Below are 23406 nucleotides of genomic sequence, written 5' to 3' on the forward strand. Positions count from 1 at the left end.
GAAGTCAAAGCTAAGCAGAATATGATGATGACTTACATTTGTACTGCTTTGCTGCTTACAAAGCCCTTTCACATACAGTATCTCAATGGAACCATTCCGGACTATTCTGTTGTAGAAGCCATTCACATTGGCAAGAAGCTGTTGCAAGCAGCATTCTCCATATCTGGGTCTTTAAAGATGTGGTATTTGCTGTAATAGAAAGTCGTATGGTATGTTGTTTGTCCCCTCTCTCTAAATCCTTCTCTACTGGCATTTCATCTTGTTCTTTAAATCACCAAATTCTACCATGCCAATGTTAGTCTGATCTCTTTACACGTTCTTATATTGAGCCTCTTTTCAGACACTCGATCCAACCCTCCCTTCCTTCCCCTCACCTCCCAGCCCCCAAAGAACAGCTTTCCACTTCTTTGCACGCCCGGACCACTCCCTCTCAAACCTCTACCTTTCCAAGAAGGCATTTGTTTTTGAAGCATTTCAGCTATGAAGACCACCCACTATGGAGCTCACTTATTGTTCTCATTCTATATTGTACTGTACCAACTTGTATCTTTAGATTGTACACTCCTCAGAGAAAGGATTTTCTTCTTTGTTTAGTGCAATCAACCTATTGTAAAGTACTGTGTATACTTACAGACTATCACTAATGCGGTTCTTCCTGGGTTTCACTGGAATTATCTTAGTCATGTGATTTTACTTGGACATCATTTTTCTTTCCCTGTATTATTTGGGGCCCTCTTCCAGATTTTTTTAAAAGTAAAAAATTAGCACTTTCTGCTTTTAAGAATGCCGTCAGCTACACATTTGAACGTACATGCTTCATCCTGCTTTATTCTATTTCTTACAGATAACAATATCAAATTAAATACCTTCCAAGAGTCTGCTACAAAGGTAAAACACAAAGCCATTTTCCTTCTGGCTAATCTACAGTTAATCTTATTCACTCCTGCTGTACAGAAAAATGACACTGGTCCACTTGGAATTGGATATATTCCAGCTATCACTAGTTATAATGCTATATCAGGGTGGAACAATGCTGGCTAAAAATAATGAAGTCATTGATTTCCCTAAAACAAACAGAGGAGAAAGAAACTTTAAGAGACACAGAGTTATTGAATAATAAATTCCATTTTTCAATTAATGCAAATATTTAATGACGAAGTAAACTTTAAAAATAAAAATGCATTAGAGGATAAACAGATCAGATAGTATATAAATTGTATGGGACCAGGAGTCAGACATAATCCCAAATCCCTTCAGCAATTGGTTTCATAAATATTAACATGGAGAAAAAATTATGTCTTTTTTTTTTACAAACTTGTCTCAAATTTCTGCTCAAAAAAATATTTGCTGAATATAAATGTTGTTCCTAGGTTTAAGTAACAGTAAAAAAAAAAAAAAAAAGCCCAAATGTGGGCAATGGAAGAGGGAGAAGCAAGCATACTAGAATAATCCATAAACTGTGATTGTCAAACTCTTTCTAAAAACATAGAGGTAACACTAAATCTTCTTTCTCTAGGAAAATCTAGTCCATGTCATTGGAGCACTTCTATATAAGGTTCCTATTTCATCCAAGTCATGGGCTATAGTCTTACTCTCCATCCCACTGGAGTTTTGACTTATGCTCAATTATCTGGATGAATCACAATGCCCAATCCTTACTTACTCTTTGTTATACAGATGGAGATGGATGCCTTCTAAACACTGTATCTGACATTTGCAAGTACTCTTAAAGAAAAGTTACAAAGAAGAGCATATGGTAATAAAACTAGAGGGATACAAACATGAATTATTTTAGCATCTAAAGTACATTTAAGTATAAACCCTACTTCAGAGTGATACACAACAAAAATGCAAACAAATTGCTTGAGAAGGATGACTCCATAGCCAAGAGATGCTATTAAGTTCATATCTGTAGCCACATAAAGAGTCTGTTCCATAGAGAGACTGCACCCATATGGAGATCTTTGCACAAAGATCCATCAAATCCTGGCAGTGCAGACATATCAGGACAGGTGTGGTTTCTATCACCAATGCCCCTTAGTGAGCATTTCAGAGGTGTGTGGCTAATAGAAAATAAAATATGATGTGGCAGGTGAGGTCAAGATGATTAAAATTTGGATTATTAAAACGGCATCTTGACACTGTATCTACAATGGCTTTATTATGAAATTTCAGCTTTCTGTTCGTAATGCTTTGCAGTGCCCCCCCCCCCCCGGGCAGAATTAAATGTGTAAGATTTTCTTCCTTATGGACATGTTTCTGTTAAGCAGCTCACATAGTATCTGCTGGGATGAAGTTAGAATATCTTTTCAGTTATAAGGAAAGGAGTATGGTATTACAATAAGTGTATACCAGATGATAACGTTTTACTTCCTAAAAGATATATTGGATTAACATGATTTAATCTTGATCATGGATCAAGATTATCAGGATCATACAGTCAATACTATTCAAAAAAGAGAGATTTCATGCTCAACCTTGGAATTAAGCTGGCTAAGTAAATGTTAACTGTGAATTATCACACTTGACCAGCCATGTTTGGTCAGCACCCTCTTTAATTACTAAGTTATTTGCAGCACACCCTTTAATTACTAAAGGGACTTAGCTTAACTAGTTTCCTCTGAGTTCAGTAGGATCTACCAGGACTTTCTCCTAGGCTACATTCAGAAAAATTAGAAAATCAAAAGGACCTGGAGACTAACCAACACTGGGAAAGAGAAAGGGGACTCATGTTAAATTCAAGTCAGAGTTCACCACTAATTGTCCTCCCCTTAACTAACCCTCACATTTCTCTGGTTCGAGTAGAATTTTTAAAAATAATTGGTGTATTGCTAGAAATCACATAGGACCAGAAAACAAGAGAGCTCACTTCATGCAAATGACAAATTAGCATGTGATCACAACCTAGTAGTAACAAGGAAAGGTTATGAAAGCAAACCTTTCACACCTCTTCTAGAGTTTTATCCTCTTCTTCCCCACACAAAGCAGACATAAAACCATACATTTGTATTATAAACAAGTTGCTACTAAATCAGAGCCCCCAAAAAGCATTTTCCTGTACAGGTTTATTTGTAGTAATGTAGTCCAAAGTCAATGCAAAGAAGCACCATTACTATAGAGCCTCCAAGAGGGTATGGGAATATCTTTGTCTTTGTAATGGGATTTTACTTGAGTAAAAGGAAAGATGTCCTGACAGTCAAAGTCCTAAACACAGAAATGGCTTAGAAGGAGGTTATAAATTTCATTCCCAAGGGCCCTTTATTTATTTTAAAGGAATATAAAACTATCTATTGGGGCACCTAGGTGGCTCAGTCAGTTAAGTGTCTGACTCTTGATCTCAGCTCAGGTCTTGATCTCAGGATCCTGAGTTTAAGCCCCACACTGGGCTCCATGCTGGGCATGGAGCCTGAGTAAACAAAACAAAACAAAACAAACCCACAAAAAAACCCAAAAAACTGTTGACCACTGTTTACCATTATTTACAATAAACAATATACAGTTGGATAACATTCTGATTACTACAAAGTTACTGCTTTTCCTGGTTTCTGTTGAACTAGTAACTCAAATACTGAGAAGACTGAGGCTACATCTAAGGTGAGTTGGAGTAAAGAAAAACATGCAAGTCAAAGAATTTAGAATACAGAAGTTTGTTAACCCATTTATTCCAGTAGGTCCTAAACTGTCAACATCTCTAACCATCTGATTATGATTAGGTTTCCATGAACAAAGTCTTAGACATTCCATGAATCATGACCTTTTAATCAATGCAACACAAGGATTTCAACTTTTTTTTAAGATTTTATTTATTTATTTGACAGAGAGAGACACAGTGAGAGAGGGAACACAAGCAGGGGGAGTGGGAGAGGGAGAAGCAGGCTTCCCGCTGAGCAGGGAGCCTGATGCCGGGCTCGATCCTAGGACCCTAGGATCATGACCTGAGCTGAGGGCAGATGCTTAACAACTGAGCCACCCTGGCGCCCCGGATTTCAACTTCTTGAAAAGGAATGGTTCACTAGAAGGAACCTTTGAAGTTTAAGTAAGTTTTGCTTACCTAATTAAAACACACCAGGACTTGTCTAGTTTTCTCATTTGGGTGGGGAGGTTGTTGGTAGTGATAAAATTTTCCATTTGGTGATCTTGCAAATAAACTTGCATTTATATGACTGTAGATAGGGATATGGATTCTGATACAGCTGCTTTTAAATTGTGCAATATATATATTTTATATATATAAATATAATGTAAACATTATATTTAAATTGTCCAATTAGTTGCAAAATTTGAAAGGCTAAGACTTCAGGAAAAATTTCTATTTAACTTCAAGTGATTTCTTAGGTTGCTGAAAATGACGGCATCCCAGAAACACAGGCTTATCCATGATTATAAAATGCTATTTTTGTTTTGGTGAATGTTAAAAAAAGAAAACCATTTACATATGTATTTTTATGTATACAAACACAAAAAAACCCCAAACAAAAAAACCAGAATGGCATATGGAAGTTCAACAAAATTCTGATAGAGTAATGATTATGACGATTTCCCCCAACATTTAGAAAAGGTGTTCTCTCATGCAGGAGAATAATATACCATAGTCTCAAATATTCTTTTCTGATAAAGGAAAGTTCAAGCTAACCGTGCTCTAGATGCAAAAAACATCCCAACAACTCCCCCAATACTACCTCAAAATGAACATATCAAACTTGACTTTCATTAGAATGTTATTTCTTCACACTAATAAATCCAAAAACCAAGACCTAGATTTTACATATATAAAAAACAACACAAACAATTATTGAGCTTCATCTTCTGGACAATGCCAAGTTAGTCTCTCTTCATAAAAAGCAATTACAATTTGAGGACACTTCATATTTGCCTCTTTTGCCAGCACCAAGTCTGCCTCAACTGAATCTTTCCATTTCATGAGAAACATTAATTTTCCACTGATGTCTGTGGCACCAATTATTCCTTCAGGATCAAGACCTCTGGCAAAGCCTCTTGTCTATCAGCAGCATCTCTTCTCTTCTTTGATTTGCTGTCATCTGATTCACTGTCAGATACAGGTTTTCTTTTTGTACCATATTTTTCTTTACCAGCTTTTTGAGAATTAAGAAATGCTTCAATTAACTCTGGACAATGAAAATTTTCTTCAGGTTCCCAAGTACTGTCAGCATCTGTAAATCCCTTCCACTTCAGGAAATACTCCACCTTCCCATTCACTACATGTCCACCACAATGTTTTCAGGATCTGCCTCTTCTACTTTTGTACTGTTTCCAATTCTGTTTCCCATTTTGTTTGCAATGTAGTTTTATTGGACTTGAAGACTTGAAGTCTTTTTTATTTCAGACTTGAAGAGCTATTATTCACCTCCTTGGAGCAGTTCTGGGTCCCGGGTCTGCAGTGTCTCCCCCTTTATTTATTAATGGAGATTTTGCCCTGCAAACCCTTAAATTTTTAAAAGTAATTAAATGTATCAATCTTTTATTGGATCTTCATTTTGAAATACAATTAGAAAAGTTTTTCCCCTTATGCTGGTTATAGGATTTACCCATATTTTCTTTGAATACTTGTGTTGTTTCAGGTTTGCATTTAAATCTCTGACCCATTTGGAGTCTATGGTATCTTTTCCCAAATGGCTGTTCTGGTTATCTATCGACGTATAACAAACTACCCCCAAACCTAGTGGCTTAAAATAAAATTTGTTTTATTAGATTCGATAGCTCTGTGTGTAGATTTGACTCAGCTGGGCAGTTCTGCTAATCTTTCTCAAGTTCTCTTGTACAGTTGCAGTACTTGATGGCTGGGGCTGGAGTTATTTAAAGGCTTGATTTTAATGCTGGGAAGGCAGGACGTCTCTCCTTCTGCATGTAGTTCCAGGGCTGCTTCTCTCCATATGCCCTCTCCATTTAGTCTTTCCAGTAGGGTAGCTGGACTGCTTCTTGCTCTTCTCTTCCTTTTTCTTTTCATTTTTAAACAGTTTTTATTGTGATAGATTTCATATACCATAAAATTCACCTATTTATGGTATACAGTTTAATGGTTTTCAGTACAGAGTTGTACAACCATCACCACAATGTAACTTGAAAGTATTTTTAACATCCCAGAAAGAAACCCTGTACTGATTAGCAGTCATTCCTCATTCCTGCTGCAGCCTTCATCCCTGTTCTAGCCTCAGTCACTGATCTATTTTTCTGTCTGTATGAATTTGTACATTCTGGATATTTCATATAAAGGGAATAATATAATATATAGTCTTTTTGACCAGTTTTTTACTTAGCATGCTTCAAGGTTTATCCATCTTGTAGCATATATCAAAACTTCCTTTCTTTTTTAATACAAATAATAATCCATTGTATAGTGACATCACAATTTGTTTACCCAAATATCTGTTGGTGGACATTTAGGTTGTCTCCTCTTTTTGGCTATTATGAATAATGCTTCTTTGAACATCTTTGTACAAATTTTTGTGTGGACATATGTTTTGATTTCTCAAGTATATACCTAATAGTGGAATTGCTGGGTCATCAGTTTAAAGTTTTTTTTTTTAAACACCATTAAATTTTTTTTTCATCATGATTAAGTGTACTCTTTAATCCTCATCCCCTATTACCCCCATTTCCCCACTGCCATCACCTCTGGTAACCATCAGTTTGTTCCCTACAGTTAAGAGTCTATTTCTTGGTTTGTCTCTCTTTTTCCCCTTTGCTCGTTTATTTCTTAAATTCTACATATGAATAAGATCATATTGTATATTCTTTGACTTACTTCACTTAGCATTATACTCTCTACCTCTATCCATATTGTTGTAAATGTTAATATTTCATTCTTTTGCACTGCTGAATTATACACACACACACACACACACACACACACACACACATATCAATCACTTCTTTATCCATTCATCAATGGACATTTGGACTGCTTCCATACTTCGGCTATTGTAAATAATGCTGCAATAAGCATAAGGACATAAAGGTGCATGTATCCCTTTGAAATAGTGTTTTTGTATTTTTGGGGTAAATACCCAGTATTGCTGGCTCATAGGGTAGTTCTATTTTTAACTTCTTGAGGAATCTCCATACTGTTTTCCATAGTGGCCGCACCAGTTTGCATTCCCACAAATAGTGCAAAAGGTTCCTTTTCCACCACATTTTTGTTTCTTGTGTTTTTCATTTTAGCCTTCTGCCAGGTGTGAGGTGATATCTCATTGTAGTTTTGATTTCTTTTTCACTGATGATGAATGATGTTGAGCATCTTTTCATCTGTCTGTTGGCCATCTACAGGTCTCCTTTGGAGAAACATCTGTTCATGTCTTCTGCCCATACTGTAATTGGATTATTTGTTTTTTGGGTGTTGAGTTGTATCAGTTCTTTATATATTTTGGATAGTAACCCTTTATTAGATGTGTGGTTTGCAAATATCTTCTCCGATTCAGTAGCTTGCCTTTTAATTTTGTTCATTGTTTCCTTCATTGTGCAGAAACTTTTTATTTTGATGTAGTCCACAATAGTTTATTTTTGCTTTTGTTTCCCTTGCCCCAGGAGACCTATCTAGAAAAATGTTGTTACCACCAATGTCTGAGAGATTACTGCCTGTGCTCTCTGAAAGGCTTTTTATGGTTTCAGGTCTCACATTTAGTCCTTAATCCATTTTGAGTTTATTTTTGTGTATGATGAAAATGGTCCAGCTTCATTCTTTTGAAATGTGGCTGTCCAGTTTTCCCAATACCATTTGTTTAAGAGACTGTCTTTTCCCCATTGGATATTCATTTCTCCTTTCTTGAAGATTAATCGACCATATAGTTGTGGGTTCATTTCTGAGTTTTCTATTCTGTTCCATTGATCTATGTGTCTATTTTTGTGCCAGTGTCATACTGTTTTGATCACTGCAGCTTTGTAATATAACTTGAAGTCTGGAATTGTGATGCCTCCAACTTTGCTTTTCTTTTTCAATGTTACTTTGGGTATTCAGGGTCTTTTGTGGTTCCATACAAATTTTAAGATGTTTGTTCTAGCTCTGTGAAAAATAAGAGCTCAGGTTCTTTTTTGTATTTTGGTATTTTATAGGGATTGCTTTAAATGTGTGATTGTTTTGGGTAGTATAGACATTTTAATGATATCTGTTCTTCCAGTCCATGAGCATGGAATGTCATTCCCATTTCTTTGTGTCATCTTCAATTTCTTTCATCAGTGTTTTATAGTTTTCAGAGTACAGGTCTTTCACCTCTTTGGTTAGGTTTATTCCTAGATATTTTATTGTTTTTGGTGCAATTGTAAATGGGATTGCTTTATTTCTCTTTCTGCTATTTCATTATTAGTGTACAGAAATACAGATTTCTGTACATTGATTTTATATCCTGCAACTTTACTGAATTCATTTATCAGTTCTAGCAGTTTTTGGTAGAGTCTTTTGGGTTTTCTATATACAATATCATGTCATATGCATAAAGCCAGAGTTTTGCTTCTTCCTTTGCATGCCTTTTATTTCTTTAATGTTGTCTAATTGCTGTGGCTAGGACTTCCAGTACTATGCTGAAGAAAAGTGGTGAGAGAGGACATCCTTATCTTGTTCCTGACCTTAGAGAAAACCCTCTCAGTTTTCCCCCATTGAGTATGATGTTGTCTGTGGGTTTTTCATATAAGACCTTTATTATATTAAAATATATTCCCTCTAGACTACTTTGCAGAGAGTCTTAAACATGAATGGGTGTTACACTTTGTCAAATGCCTTTTCTGCATCTGCTGAAATGATATGATTTTTATTCTTTCTTCTATTGATGTGATATATCATGCTGAGTTTTGTGAATATCGAAGCACCCTTGCATTCTGCAAATAAATCCCATTTGATCGTCATGTATGATTTTTTAAATATATTGTTGGATTGGGTGCTAATATTTTGTTGAGGATTTTTGCATCTATATTGATGACATAAAGGACTTGGAAGGAGGTTACAAAATTTCATTCCCAAGGGCCCTGTAAAAATAAGAGATTCGTCTTTCTAGAAAGGTTTAGGTAGAGTTGAGCCTAGAGGGAAGAAGATGGATGAGACCCCTCCAAATCTGTGCAGCCCTATAACCCTAAAAAGGGTCTTAACTCTGTGTATTCTACAGATGGAATAAGATAAATGTGCCACTTATAATTACTATCATGATCCATCCACAGATGCTGACTTTTGCCATTTGATGTTCATAAAGCACTACTCAGTATAATATATAAAGAATGCAATTATATGTCTTTTGGATGGGAATACTTGGGATAAAATGGGAGGGAGGAGGAACTGTCTTGGTTAACAGGAAAAAATATGTATAGCAATAAAATATTTAAAGTCACTTCAAGAGGAAAATAAACTATAAAGGTTTTTTTTTTACTTCATCTCTTCTCCTGACAGAAGTGATAGCTAGCTCACTCTCCTCCAAAAAAGAAAGAAAAAGAAAGAGAGAGAGAGAGAGAGAAAGAAAGAAGAAAAGGGCAGAAAGAAAGAAAGAAAGAGAAGAAAGAAACCTCAGTGAGGTTTCTAAAAGGACAACATTTCTAAAAGGACACAGGAGTTATATTTAGCTTTGGAAAAACAGTGGTTTTCAGGGACTAATATTCTATTAGATCTAATGTCAGCATGGCATTATTTCTATTATTTGTATATAATTCAGTGTTCTTAGAGAATCTAGAGATTCTTCACCTATCTCTGGGCCTCAAGAGGTCTATATCAACTCCTGTCTTGTAGCCAGGAAAAGACTAACCAAGTTGTGACAGGCACTCCCAGTCCTACTTCAGAACCACTCTAAACCTGTGTCTTAACTTCCAGTCAATTGCTTTTTCTGTCCTGCCTACTCTACCCAATGACCCAGTATTTTGGCCCAGTCTTACATTTTTTGATTAGCCTGCTATCCAAGTACTTGTTTATTTTATGTTACTTAACAAACACTAATATGGATAGTGTTTTAAGCACTTTATAAATATCAACACATCTAATCAACACAACCTTATAAGGGAAGTTACATTATCCTCATTTTATAGATGATAAAAACTCAGACTTACAGAAGATTAACTGACCCAAAGATCATGCTTCAAGTAAGTGGTGGAGTACAGATTATATACCCAGGTATCGCAAGAGTCCATGCTTTTAGCTACTATACTGTGCTGTCTTCACAAAGGAGACAGTCAAATGATGGTTACTGTTTACCAATTATCCTAAAGATCCTCTGCTTTCTTTTTTTTAATGTAATAATATTAAAGCAATAATTCTTTAAAGGCAACCAGCATCACCAATCCTAACACTGTTAACATGATGCACACTTACAACATAACACATGACAGGTCTTTTTAGCACAGCCCTTAGTGATAGAGCTTTGCACATTCCTGGAGATGGGCAGAAACAGAACTTGGAAATCATCTTATTTCTCATCCCTTTACCTAATCAACTCCCTTTTATAAATAGAAGGGTATATTTTTCATTTCCAAAGATTTTTCTATTACAGGTTTTGCAGGTGTTTATATGGATCCTAGTAACCTGAGGGCTAAAATTAAGATATCTGGATCACAATGAAGGCAACCAAGAGATATCAAACTCCACCACCCACCCACCCCCACCCCAAATCCTGAATCTCCAAGTTTTCCCATTCTCTCCTGGGCCAGGCAGGATCTCTTAAGTACCTGCTAACTGCTCCCCCCACCACAGGAGTGGGCTAAGCAGCTTTCTACCGTCAGTCTCCTCTCCAAGGGGCTACTTTCATCCTCCTGCATTTGCCCTAATTACTGGCATTGGGAGCTGTTGAACTGACTGCTGTTAGTCTGTCAATTCCTGGGCTCTGCCAGTCTTATTTGGGCTTCTACTTTTCCAAATAACTGTCTCACCAGCTAATCCTGACCACCAACTTTCCAACACTCTATTTTGAGCTTTCCAAATACTAAAACTAGAAAGAGAGGATAGTCTTAATTTTTTCCTTTTCTCTAGCTCTATGTCCAATCCATCAGCAAGCCATGTTGACTCTATCTTCAAATTATAACCCAAATCCTCCTACTTCTCTCATTCTCCATCATTACCATCCTAATCTAAGCCCACATTATCTCTCCCTAGGACAAAATTAGTTGCATCCTAACTAGTGTCCCTGCTTCCACTCTTGACCTCCTACAATCCAATGTCCACTCTGCAAACAGTAATCTTGTTAAAGCACAATCTGACCAATTGCACTCCTTAAAATTTTCCAGTGGACTCCCACTAAACTCAGAACAAATCCAAATTGCTTACCATGGCCTATAAATCCCATCTGAATACCTGGACTTTGCTGATGTCTCATACCACTCATTATTTTCCCTTGGGTTCTAAGAAAGGCCAAACTCTTCCTAATCTGAGGGCTTTTGAACTCCTTTTCCTTTACCTGTAACACTCTTTCTTTCCTGACTCTGTGTGTGGCTAGATTCATCTTATCTATAAGGCTCAGCTTAAATGTTATCACCTCAAACAGGCCTTCTAACCATCATATCATAACTATACTTCTCATCATTATTATCTTTATTTTACTATGCTTATTCTTCTTCATATTGATTACCATCTGACATTTTTCTTAACTATTTTTGAAATTTGTTGCCTGTACCACCTCCAACAGTAGGCCTGTAAGTTCTAGGAAGGTAGTGACTATGTCCACTCATAGCTGTATCTCCAGTGCCTAAATTCTCAGAACATATTTTTGGAAGTGAGGAAACAGTTGCCTATTTCAGTACATGGAGGAAACCTCTGTTGGTGTTAGACACCTCTTACAGAAGTTTGGGCCTTCCTGAGGTTGCCCCTCTCTATGGCTGTATTGGACATCAAATCCATTCCCACCTGGGGCTAAAGCAGTACCAAGTATTTCTCATTCCATTTGTACAGGTCAGGAAAATATGACCCACCTCTTTTCCCATCATTCAGAAGCTGGTGCCTCTCTTCAGTTTCTTTCTTTTCTTTCTTTCTTTCTTTCTTTCTTTCTTCTTTCTTTCTTTCTTTCTTTCTTTCTTTCTTTCTTTCTTTCTTTCTTTCTTCTTTTTCTTTCTTTCTTTCTTTCTTTCTTTCTTTCTCTCTCTCTCTCTCTTTCTCTCTCTCTCTCTCTCTCTCTCTTTTTTGCTGGTGCCAAAAGAGGGGAAAGGAACCCCTTTTGCTAGCAAAAACCTTCATCTTTTTCTATCTGCCCCTCTTTGACAGAGTTAAGACTTCTCTCTCTTCACTCCAAACATTTTTGCTCCCACTCCAAGCCAGGCTTTGTATGCCCAAGACTCCAATTTGTACCCTCTTTTCTGCTCTGAAAAATAACATACTGGAAGTCACAAAAGATGTTTTGTGGGCCAAAAAATATTAAATCATAATAGATGTCTGAAGAAATCCACCCTTTCCCTTAATAAAATTATATCCAAATCTCCAAGAGAAGAAACTATATGCAGGAAGACAGAAATTCAGGTGGAGGGGTAGCTAAACTTCAGAGTCCTGAGCTGTAATTTCTATGTAGGAAACTGTCCCTAAATTACCAACCTTAGAGGATCTGGGTAATTTCACTAATGGAATAGGCCAGGTTCTTTAAAAGGCCTACTTGCAACATTTCCATGGCAACCTGAAGCAAACATACTACTTGCTTAGTGTTTGCATAAAGGAGAGGCAGCTATAATACAAATAATGGGGGGGGGAGAGAGTGAGAGAGAACAAGGGAAAGAGAGAGAGAATGAGAGGGGAGACAGAGATGAGAGAGAAAAAATGAAAGAGAACAAAGGAGAAAGAGAATGAAAGGAAAAAATGAGAGAATGGGGGGTGGGAAAGGAAGGGAGGAGGAAGGGGGGAGTAGAAGATCTTGGTTTTCATAATTTAGCTTTTATGACTAAATGTTTTTGGGGCACTCAGTGTTTTGGAACACTGATAAGTCAATTCCATTAGTGAGGCTTTTAGTATTTTATTTTGGGGGGGGGGTCTCTTCCTACTTAATGAGCAAAGAAAAGGCCACTTTGATGCTCCAGAGCACAGGAGAGCCAAAGTCAAAAGATTTTGGAGCTCAAAGCCATGTATTTGGTTTTTTTCTTTTGATAGCTCTGATTAAAAGTGAGTTAATGCAAGACAGGAAGCAGAACCGTTAGCTAGCAAGATCACCAATCTCAAACAGCATTAACCACAAGAACTGCTGATCTGATCTATTAGTGCAGTGGCTTCTAAACCTTTCCATCAATTTTTTAAAATTCTATTCCTCCTGCAAAGGACTCCATTTCTGAAAGGTCTAACCTCCTAGACAAATGGTATTTATTAATTAATAATTCTTTAGATTTTATCAATTGAAAACATATAGCCACCTGTCAGAACTTGTGATCAGTATTATCACAAGTTGACACAATTCCAAGGTAAAGCACAGAGACTGGACATGTTAATCAGTATGTTAAAACTGCTCAAAGATCCCTATGCCTGCCCTTCATAGAGTCCAGATGAATTAAGTGTGATCTAAAGAATTCCACATAGTTCTCCAGAGGAAAAGAAATTAAGTGATGGGAAAACACATTTTTCTACCCATTGAAAAAGAGTCCATAAGTCCCAAGCAGAGAGAAAGGGGAGCTACTCACAGGATTGGTGCTCTGTGGATGCCACTTTAGGCAGAGTAAGAGAGAAAAAAAAAAAAAAACATGGACTGTAGAGTGGGCAGACCTGGGGGATGACAGCCACATTCTATAATAAGAATATACCAGCTTGTGTCCTTAGGCAAGTTATTAAGTTTCAAGTACTTTACCTGAAAATGGGGTGATATCACCTACTTTAAAGCACTATTATGCAGTTCATAAGTATATAAATAAAGCACCTAGCAGCACTATCCTCCCATCCCCACAATCACAATGACCACAAAGCCTTTTTGCTTAGCCTTTTACAATCCTTTTTTGGAAGGTCACCTGCTGAGTGGTAAAACCAGTGGGTAGATACCATTCAGGGGTTCAGTTCATAGTATTTTTTTAGCTTCTTTTATTCTTTCACCAAAATTTTATCTAACATGCAACCTTTAATTACTTGTTTCTTCTGTTAACCTTTGAGGGTACAAATATATGCTGGAGTATCTTTATAACATTGCCTTTACGAGTTCATGCAGTAGAGCCATGCATTGGATAGCTGTGTTATGACCAAAGATCACAGTAATAATTCCAAGTCTTATGGGAGGTACAGAATTTCAGAGTAAGACACCCAGGGTCAGAATTTCATATCTACCCCTGGCTTGCTATGTAATCTTGGAAAAGATACTTCATCTTTTTGAGCCTCAGTTTCCTCCTCTGTAAAACTGGAATATAATACCCACTTCCAAATGTTTCTGTAAGGAGGAAATGAGATAATGCATGTCAAGGGTATAGCACAATGCCTGACAATAACAGATTCTCAGTTTTATTATAATACCACCTTGATATGGTGAAGAGCATTACAGTAAAGCATCAAATGCACTGTTCTCCTGACACAGTACATCATTCATACATGGAAGGTTTGAGGGCTCAAAGCAGGGTATCCAAGTCAATAGGAGGCATCCACTTGCTTTCTTCATCAGATAGTATAGATACCCCATTATTTTTGCCCAGATAAGTAATTAAACTTCAAACCCAAAAAGAAGATTCTGGGAACATTATATAACAGTCTCTAAAACTGGTGTCTCATAAAATATCTCTACCTCAAAGCAAACTGATGCAGCCACTCTGGAAAATGGTATGGAGGTTCCTCAAAAAATTAAAAATAGAACTAACCTAGGATCTAGCAACTGTACTACTAGGTATTTACCCAAAGAATATAAAAATACCAATTCGAAGGGATACATGCACCCTGATGTTTATAGCAGCATTATCTACAATAGCCGAATTATGGAAACTGCCCAACTGTCCGCTGACTGATGAATGGGTAAAGAAGAGTTGGTATATATATATACAATGGAATATTACTCAGCCATAAAATAATAAAATCTTATTATTTGCAATGATGTGGATGGAGCTAGAGAGTATAAGTCAGGGAAAGACAAATAACATATGATTTCACTCATATGTGGAATTTAGGAAACAAACCAAATGAGCAAAGGGGAAAAAAGAGAGAGCAAAACCAAGAATAGACTCATATCTATAGAGAAAAAACTGATGGTTACCAGAGGGGAGGTGGGTGGGGGGATGGGTTAAATAGGTGATGGAGATCAAGGACTGCACTTGTTGTGATGGGCACTGGATGTTGTATGGAAGTGTTGAATCACTATGTTGTACACCTGAAACTAATATTACACTGTATGTTAATTAACTGGAATTTAAATAAAAACTTAAAAAAATAAAATGTCTCCATCTCATGTAGCATAAAGTTCAAGTTCATTGATTCAGACCAGATGGAAATGCAACACATTTCCAAAATTAGCCACCTTAACTATTTCCAGATCTTCATAAAATAGAAACAGGCCATGGATATTCTGCTAATGCCTGGGTATTGAACATATTCACCTACCCCTAGGGTGAATTACCCAAAGACTTCATGTAGGCAGTTAACATTATCTAATACATCAATTTTTTAAATCACTTATTTTAAAGACTTACTAGCACCATTTTCACTTGGATTGTCATGAGGAAAGCAGGAGGTATAGAAAAGACAAGTAATATCATGGTGTGACACCAAAAACATTTAATGGAAGTCAGAGACTGACTTATTATATAATCTTAGCCCAGGGAATCAGATCTACAGGCTTAACGTGGCTCCTGTGCAAAATAAGTGACTCGATATATGTGATCTCTTACATCTCCAAGAGTCTACCATCTTAAATTTGTACATTAATACAAATAAATGAGAGTTCATACAAAAATCCAGCTGCTATATGGTGTCTAATATTTAGCAATAACCACTAGATATTTTGATCTAGTCCTCTTCTATATCCCTTCCACAAGTAATGCCTTAGACAATTTCCCCAATGATAATACTGGAAATAAAGATAGTGGTAAAAACAATAGTGGTGGTGGTGAAATTTATTTCAACTTCCTATTGGACATAACCTCTTATAAACACCTAATAAGCATTAACTCACTTAATCCTCATAATACTAGAAGGAAGGTACTCGTATTATCTCCACTTTGTAGAAGGAGATGAGGCGCAGAAAAGTGAAGTGACCTGCCTGAACCACTAGAAAGTCAGAAATCAAACCTAGAATTTTGGCTCTTACTCACTATGCAAAAAGTAAGTAGCCGAAGAGCACTGGAAGGGGAATTCCACTTCCAGCCAAAATGGAATAAAAGGGGCCAGATTTACTCTACATCCTTAAGTGACTAGAAAACCAGGAAAAAAAAAGATATAAAACAACCGTTTCTCAAATATCAGACAAGTAACACAGGGCTGTGATCCCCCTCAAAAGGGAAATAAACAAGGTAAGTGCAATATTGCCCCAGCTTACTGTGTGGAGGCAGTTTCCAGGCTACAGTGCAAGGAGAGGGAATTCAAACAGAGCTCATGGAATTGAAGAGACAGAGACTGGAGTTCAGAGGGCCCGATGTGGTTTGAAATTGTAGAGCAGAGTATAGGAGACGAGGGAGTTGAACAGAGAGTGTGAGCTCCAGAGATACTACTAAGAGGTCTCCTTGAGTCTTTGGATGATTACTGAATCTGCATATATGCATGAGGGGAAGCTACTCAAAAGCTGGGGATAAAACCATGAGAAAGGAATAGGGGAATGATTTATAGAATAGTGACATGAAGAGCTTGACAGACTTTCAGCCCAGTAAAGAACCATAATTGGTGAAAATTATAAAAAAGTAACAACCACTGGGGTGCCTGGGTGGTCAGTCGTTAAGCATCTGCCTTCGGCTCAGGACATGGTCCCAGGGTCCTGGGACTGAGCCCCGCGTGGGGCTCCCTGCTCCACAGGAAGCCTGCTTCTCCCTCTCCCTCTCCCACTCCTCCTGCCTGTGTTCCCTCTCTTGCTATGTCTCCATCTGTCAAATAAATAAATAAAGTCTTTAAAAAAAAAAAAGTAACAACCACTAAAACTCTCTGGAAATTGTCCTAAGGACACAGAGCAAACCAAGAAACATTTCTTCAAGAAAATCTAAATCTTGGTAAGAACAGTGACAGTTTGTGGCTTTTAAAACATGATTCATCCTCTGCCCCTACCCCCCAGTTCCCCAACTCAGGGTTGACAGAAGCTACTCTGACAGTTGTAGGCAACAACAGAGGGCAGTTTTCCCCCAACTCAAAACCTAGGATTACACTGTCACATGGGGTGTGGCAGGATGCCCACCTTAATCATCATCCCCCAACCCTGTTTTCAGAAGCTCTAATCTGAGTGGGCATGGCTGTAAGGTCAGCTACTACTCATAGGCCAGAAACTCTACTCCAGGCATGGCAGATCAAGAATGCCCTCACCTCAGCTTGCTTATAAGATGAGGTTCCAGAGAGGAACACCAAGAAGTCCAGAAGCTACCAACTGAACCCAGAACACCATGAATAAAGCAGGGATATAACTGAGAAACAGGCCAGTTAAGACTGTTTTTAGTGGTTGCACTACATTGCTCTTATTACAACATCCCTTAAAGTAATATTAGACTATTTTACATACAGTGTAAGGACCATATACCTTTATTTTGCCTTTTCTATCCTTTGTGCTATTGTTGCTATATATATATATACTTTTTACTTTTACACATACTATAAACCCCACAATGCATTGTTATTATTTTTACTTTAAACAGTCATTTATCTTTTAAGGAGATTTTTAAAACAACAAAAGGTCTTATATTCAGCATTTATGGCTTTATTTGACAGTCTTAACCTCCACCTCTGGAGGAATGGTATAGATGTTTACCCAGCAGAATAGGAAGGTGATAAAAATAGAGAACTCCAGAACTCTCCCCAAGAGAACTATTTTGAACAGAGTATGAGGAAGTTCAAACTTCAGACCACTATAGAAAACAATGGAGAATTCAGTGGTGAGCCCTTAAGTAGGGGCTGGTTCCTCCATGGTAACAAAACCATGCATCAGCTAGAAGCTGAAGAGAGAGAACCAGGGAAAGATATAGCTAAGAAGAAGCTTCCCGGGGTCACAGTAAATCTCAAAATACTGGTCTCAAAACTACCCAGACAGGGGTGCCTGGATGTCACAGTTGGTTGGGCATCTGACTCTTGGTTTTGGCTCAGGTTGTGATCTCAGGATCTCAGCCCCTGCACTGGGCTCCATGCTCAGTGTGGAATCTGCTTGAGATTCTCTCTCCCTCTCCCTGTACCCCTCCCTCTCCTGGTCTCTCTCTCTCTAAAATAAATAAGGGGTATCTGGGTGGCTCAGTTAAACATCTGACTTTGGCTCAGCTCATAATCTCAGGGTCCTGAGATTGAGCCCCACACTGGGCTCCCTGCTCAGCCGGGAGTCTGCCTCTCTCCCTCTCTCTCTCTGTCCCTCCCCCCGCTCTTTCATTTAAATGAATAAAATCTTTATAAATAATAAATAAATATCTTTAAAAAACAAACTAGCCCTGCAAAAGGGCCTAAATTTAATTGGATTAGATGGAATAAATTATGCCCCAGGAAATTATCAAAAACAATAAAACAGTCAGATAGCAATTAATGGTGGTAATAGATGATTGTACCAATAGAGACAGACAACAGAGAGACCAGAGAAAAAGACAGTCAAATAGGTTCTGCTAAAACCACTGCCATACCAAGGTGACTATGCACACACCAAACCTGCACCCTCTGAGGTGATATCAGAGGCTTGACACAATGAGGGAAATAGACTTTAATGACTAGGACAGCCAAGTTATAAAACAAATCAACAAAAGACAACAAGAGGCAGCCTGGGAAGGGGGTGGGCTGTAATCTGTATTAATTTATCTACAATAAATCATCTAAAAAGTCCAGTTTTCAGCAACAGCAAAAAAATACAAGACGTGCAAAGAAACAGGAAAGTATGACTCATACAGAGGGGAAAAAGTAAGCAATAGAAACAGTCTTTAAGAGGGCTCAGATATTGGACTTAGCAAATAAAATTTTCAAAGCAGATAGTATGAATATGTTTAAAAACTAAATGAAACCATTGTTAAAGAAATAAAGGAAGCTATCATAACAATGCCATATCATGGGGGATGGGCTAGATGGGTGATGGGTATCAAAGAGGGCACTTGTTGTGATGAGCACTGGGTGTTGTATATAGGTGATGAACCACTGAATTCCATCCCTGAAAACAATATTGTACTGTATGTTCACTAACTAAAATTTAAATTGAAAAAAAAAACACAAAAAATGGCACATCAAATACAGAATCTAAATAAATAGATTATTAAAACCCAAATGGAAATTCTTGAGTTTAATATTATAATAATAGAAGTAAAAAATTCACTAGAGGAGTTGTATGTAGATTTTACCAGCAGAAGAAAGAATCAGTGAACTTGAAGAAAGACTGGTAAACTGCGCAATCTAAAGAATAGAGAAAATGAACCAAAATGAACAGAACATCAGAGCAATACAGGACTCCATTAAATAAGCCAACATATATGTAAGAGAGTATTAGAATGAGCTAGAAAAAGGCAGAAAAATATTAGCAATAATAATAGCTGAAAACCTCCCCAAATGTGGTGAAAAACATTAACCTACACATACAAAAAGTTCAATAAACTCTAAGTAAAATAAAGGTAAAGAAATCCACACCCACACAAATAATCACAAAAATGTTGAAACACAAAGTTAAAATCCTGAAAGCAGCATGAGATAACTCATCACACACAAGGGAACCCAATAAGTTTAACAGCTAAAGTACTATCAAAGACAACGGTGGCTGAAAAGCAGTAGGATTTTTTTTAAATATTGAAAGAAAAGAAAAAAACTGTTAATCAAGAATCTTCTATCCAGAAAAACTCTCTTTCAAAAAAGAAGGTAAAATAAAGGCATTCCCAGAAAAACAAAGACTGAGAGAATTTGTTACTAGCAAAATTTGCCAGACAAGAAATGCTAAAAGAAGTTATTCAGGCTGAAATAAAGTAACCCTGATGATAATTTGATCCCACAATAAAAAACACGGAGTACTTGTAAAGGTAATTCTATAATTATAAAAGATACTCAAATGTATATTTTTCTCATTTTAATTAATTTATTTGTATTAAAATATATGTATCTTATGAAATTGTTGGGCATATAACATATAGAAATATAGTAAGTTTGGCAATAGCAGCACCAGGGAGGTGGGTGAGAATAAGCTGTACTGAAGTAAGGTAATGAAACCTGATGGTAACTTGAATCTATAGGAAAAACTGAAGCAAATCAGAACAGTAATAGAAAGATTAATATGATAACCTCTATAAAGATGTACGTCCTTGCTGTTATTCTCTCAGCGTCTTTAAAAATATAAATTATAAGATAATAAATATAACATGTTGGGTTTGTAACACATAGATGTATAACAAATAATAATAGTACAAAAAGGGGAGGCAGTATAGAATTATACATGGGTAAGATGTCCATCTCTCACACAAATTAAGTTGGTAAAAATATGAACTAGATTATGATAAACTAAGATGTAATGGTAAGCTCTAGAGCAACAAGCAGGAAAGTGAAAATATACTGGAAAAAATCATAAAGTTAAAATAATATGCTAGAAAATATTATTTTAATCAAAAGAAAGCATCAAAACAAAAATAGAGGGGAAAAAAGACACAAAACATAGAAAACAAAAAGTAACAGATATAAATTCAACTACATCAATAAGAACATTAAATATGATTTAAACAATCCAATCAAAAATCAGAGACTGTCATACTATATTAAAAAATAAGATTAAGGGGCACCTGGGTGGCTCAGTCGTTAAGCCTCTGTCTTTGGCTCAGGACATGGTCCCAGGGTCCTGGGATCGAGCCCCGCATTGGGCTCCCTGTTCGGCAGGAAGTCTGCTTCTCCCTCTCCCACTCCCCCTACTTGTGTTCCCTCTCTCACTGTCTCTCTCTCTGTCAAATAAATAAATAAAATCTTTAAAAAAATAAGATTCAATTATATGCTATTGGACATGTTTTTTAATTTTTTAAAAAATTTTTTAATTTAAATTCAATTTAATGAACATATACTGCATTATTAGTTTCAGAGACAGAATTTAGTCATTGATCAGTTGCATTAAACACCCAGTGCTCATTACTTCTAGTGCCCTCCTTAATACCCATCACCTAATTACCCCATTCCCCTACCCACCTCCCCTCTAGCAACCCTCAGTTTGTTTCCTATAGTCTTTTATGGTTTGCCTCCCTCTCTGTTTTCATCTTACCTTATTTTTCCTTCCCTTCCCCTATGTTCATCTGTTTTGTTTCTTAAATTCCACACATGAGTGAAATCATATGTGAGTTGTCTTCCTCTGACTGATGCATTTCACTTAGCATAATACCGTCTAGTTCCATCCATGTTGTTGCAAATGGCAAGATTTCATTCTTTTTGATGGCTGAGTAACATTCTATACTATATCTTTATCCATTCATCTGTCGATGGACATCTGGGCTCTTTCCAGAGTTTGGCTCTTGTGGACATTGCTTCTATAAATATTGGGGTGCATGTGCCCTTTGAATCACTATGTTTGTATTCTTTGGATAAATACCTAGTAGTGCAATTGCTGGGTCATAGGGTGGCTCTAGTTTTAACTTTTTGAGGAATCTCCATACTATTTTCCAGAATGGCTGTACCAGTTTGCATTCCCACCAACAGTGTAAGAGGGTTCCCCTTTCTCCGCATCCTCACCAACATCTGTTGTTTCCTGAGTTGTTAATTTTAGCCATCCTGACTGGTGTTAGGTGGTATCTCATTGTGGTTTTGATTTGTATTTCCCTGATGACAAGTGATAGTGAGCATTTTTTCATGTGTCTGTTGGCCATTTGTACATCTTCTTTGGAGAAATATTTGTTCATGTCTTCTGCCCGTTTCTTGACTGGATTTTTTGGATTTTGGGGGGTTGAGTTTGACATATACTTTAGATTCAAGATATAAATTGGTTGAATGTAGAAGAATGGAAAAAGATATATCATGTAAACAGCAAGTACAAGAAAGTTGGAGTGGCTATATCAAACAAAATAGATTTAAGTACAAAGAATTCACTAAAGATAAACAGGGATATTATATAATGATAAAAAGGTCAACCCATCACGAAAACATAGCACTCATAAACCATGTATATACCTAAAAACAGAGCTCCAAAATACATGAAGCAAAATCTGACAGAACTGAAAGGGGAAACAGGCGATTCAACAGTAATAGTCAATGCCTTCAATATCCCACTTTCAGCAAGGACTAAAACAACTAGGTAGAAGATCAACAAAGATATAGAAGACTTGAACAAAACTATAAACCAAATAGACATAATAGACATGAATAGAACACTCCATCCCAAAACAGAATATAAACTCTTGTCAAATGTACATAGAACATCTCCAGGTTAGATCACGTGGTAGGCCATAAAACAAGCATCAGTAAATTTAAAGACATAAATCATGCAAATAATCTCGGACTACAGTGGAATGAAATTAGAAATGAGTAACAGAACTAAATTTGGGAAATTCACAAATATGTGGAAATTAAAGAACATACTATTAAATGATCCATAGGTCAATGGAGAAATCACGGTGGAAATCAGAAAATATTTTGAGATCTTAAAAATGAAGACATGACATTTCAAATTTATGGAATGTAGCTAAAATAATACTTAAGAAATTTATAGGTGGGTCTATATTAAAAAAAGACCTCAAATCAATAACCTAGCTTAAGACACTGAAAAAAGAAGAGCAAACCAAACTCAAAGCAAACAGAAGAAAGGAAATAATAAAGATTAGAATGGAGATTACTCAAATATGAATAGAAAAATAATAGGGAAAAGTCAATAAACCAAAAGTTGATTATTTGAAAAGATCTAAAAAATTGAGAAACTTTTAGCTAGACTGACAAATCAAAACAGAATAATCAAATTAGTCGAATCAGGAAAGAAATAGGGGACATCACTACTGACTTTAGAGAAATAAAAAATAGAATGTCTGAAGATTAAAATTATGATATCTATAATGAAAAGAATACTGATTGGGATTAATAGATTACATACTGAAGAAGATCAGTAAACTTGAAGACTAAGCAATAGAAATTATCCCAAATGAAGCACCAAGAGCAAAATGACTAAAATTTTTAAAAATGAATAGATAATTGGACTCCTAATAAGATACAGGAAAAAAATTAATAGCCAAAATTTGTCAATTTATTAAAAATGATAAGCCTGAAAATTCAAGGTCAACAAATCTCAAGCAAGATAAACACAAAGAGAACCACACAAAGGTGTCCAGTCTGATTACATTAAACTAGTGATAAAGAGAAAAATGCTAAAAGCATTCAAATTAAAGGCATATTATACAGAGGAACAAAGGTAAGAATGATCACAGACATCTCATCAGAAACTACGCTATTTAGAAGGCAGT

At 36.5% G+C, this 23406-nt stretch overlaps 1 protein-coding gene and 1 pseudogene across 2 annotated transcripts in view; both read right to left on the reverse strand.

The window, feature by feature from the left end:
* Positions 1-23406, reverse strand: part of EDA (ectodysplasin A) — a 413327-nt gene that overhangs the window by 279680 nt on the left and 110241 nt on the right. The gene's annotated exons all lie outside the window — the stretch shown is intronic.
* LOC113930744 lies at positions 4790-7174 on the reverse strand (annotated as a pseudogene).

Source organism: Zalophus californianus, chromosome X, assembly GCF_009762305.2.
Source record: "Zalophus californianus isolate mZalCal1 chromosome X, mZalCal1.pri.v2, whole genome shotgun sequence".
NCBI lineage: Eukaryota > Metazoa > Chordata > Mammalia > Carnivora > Otariidae > Zalophus > Zalophus californianus.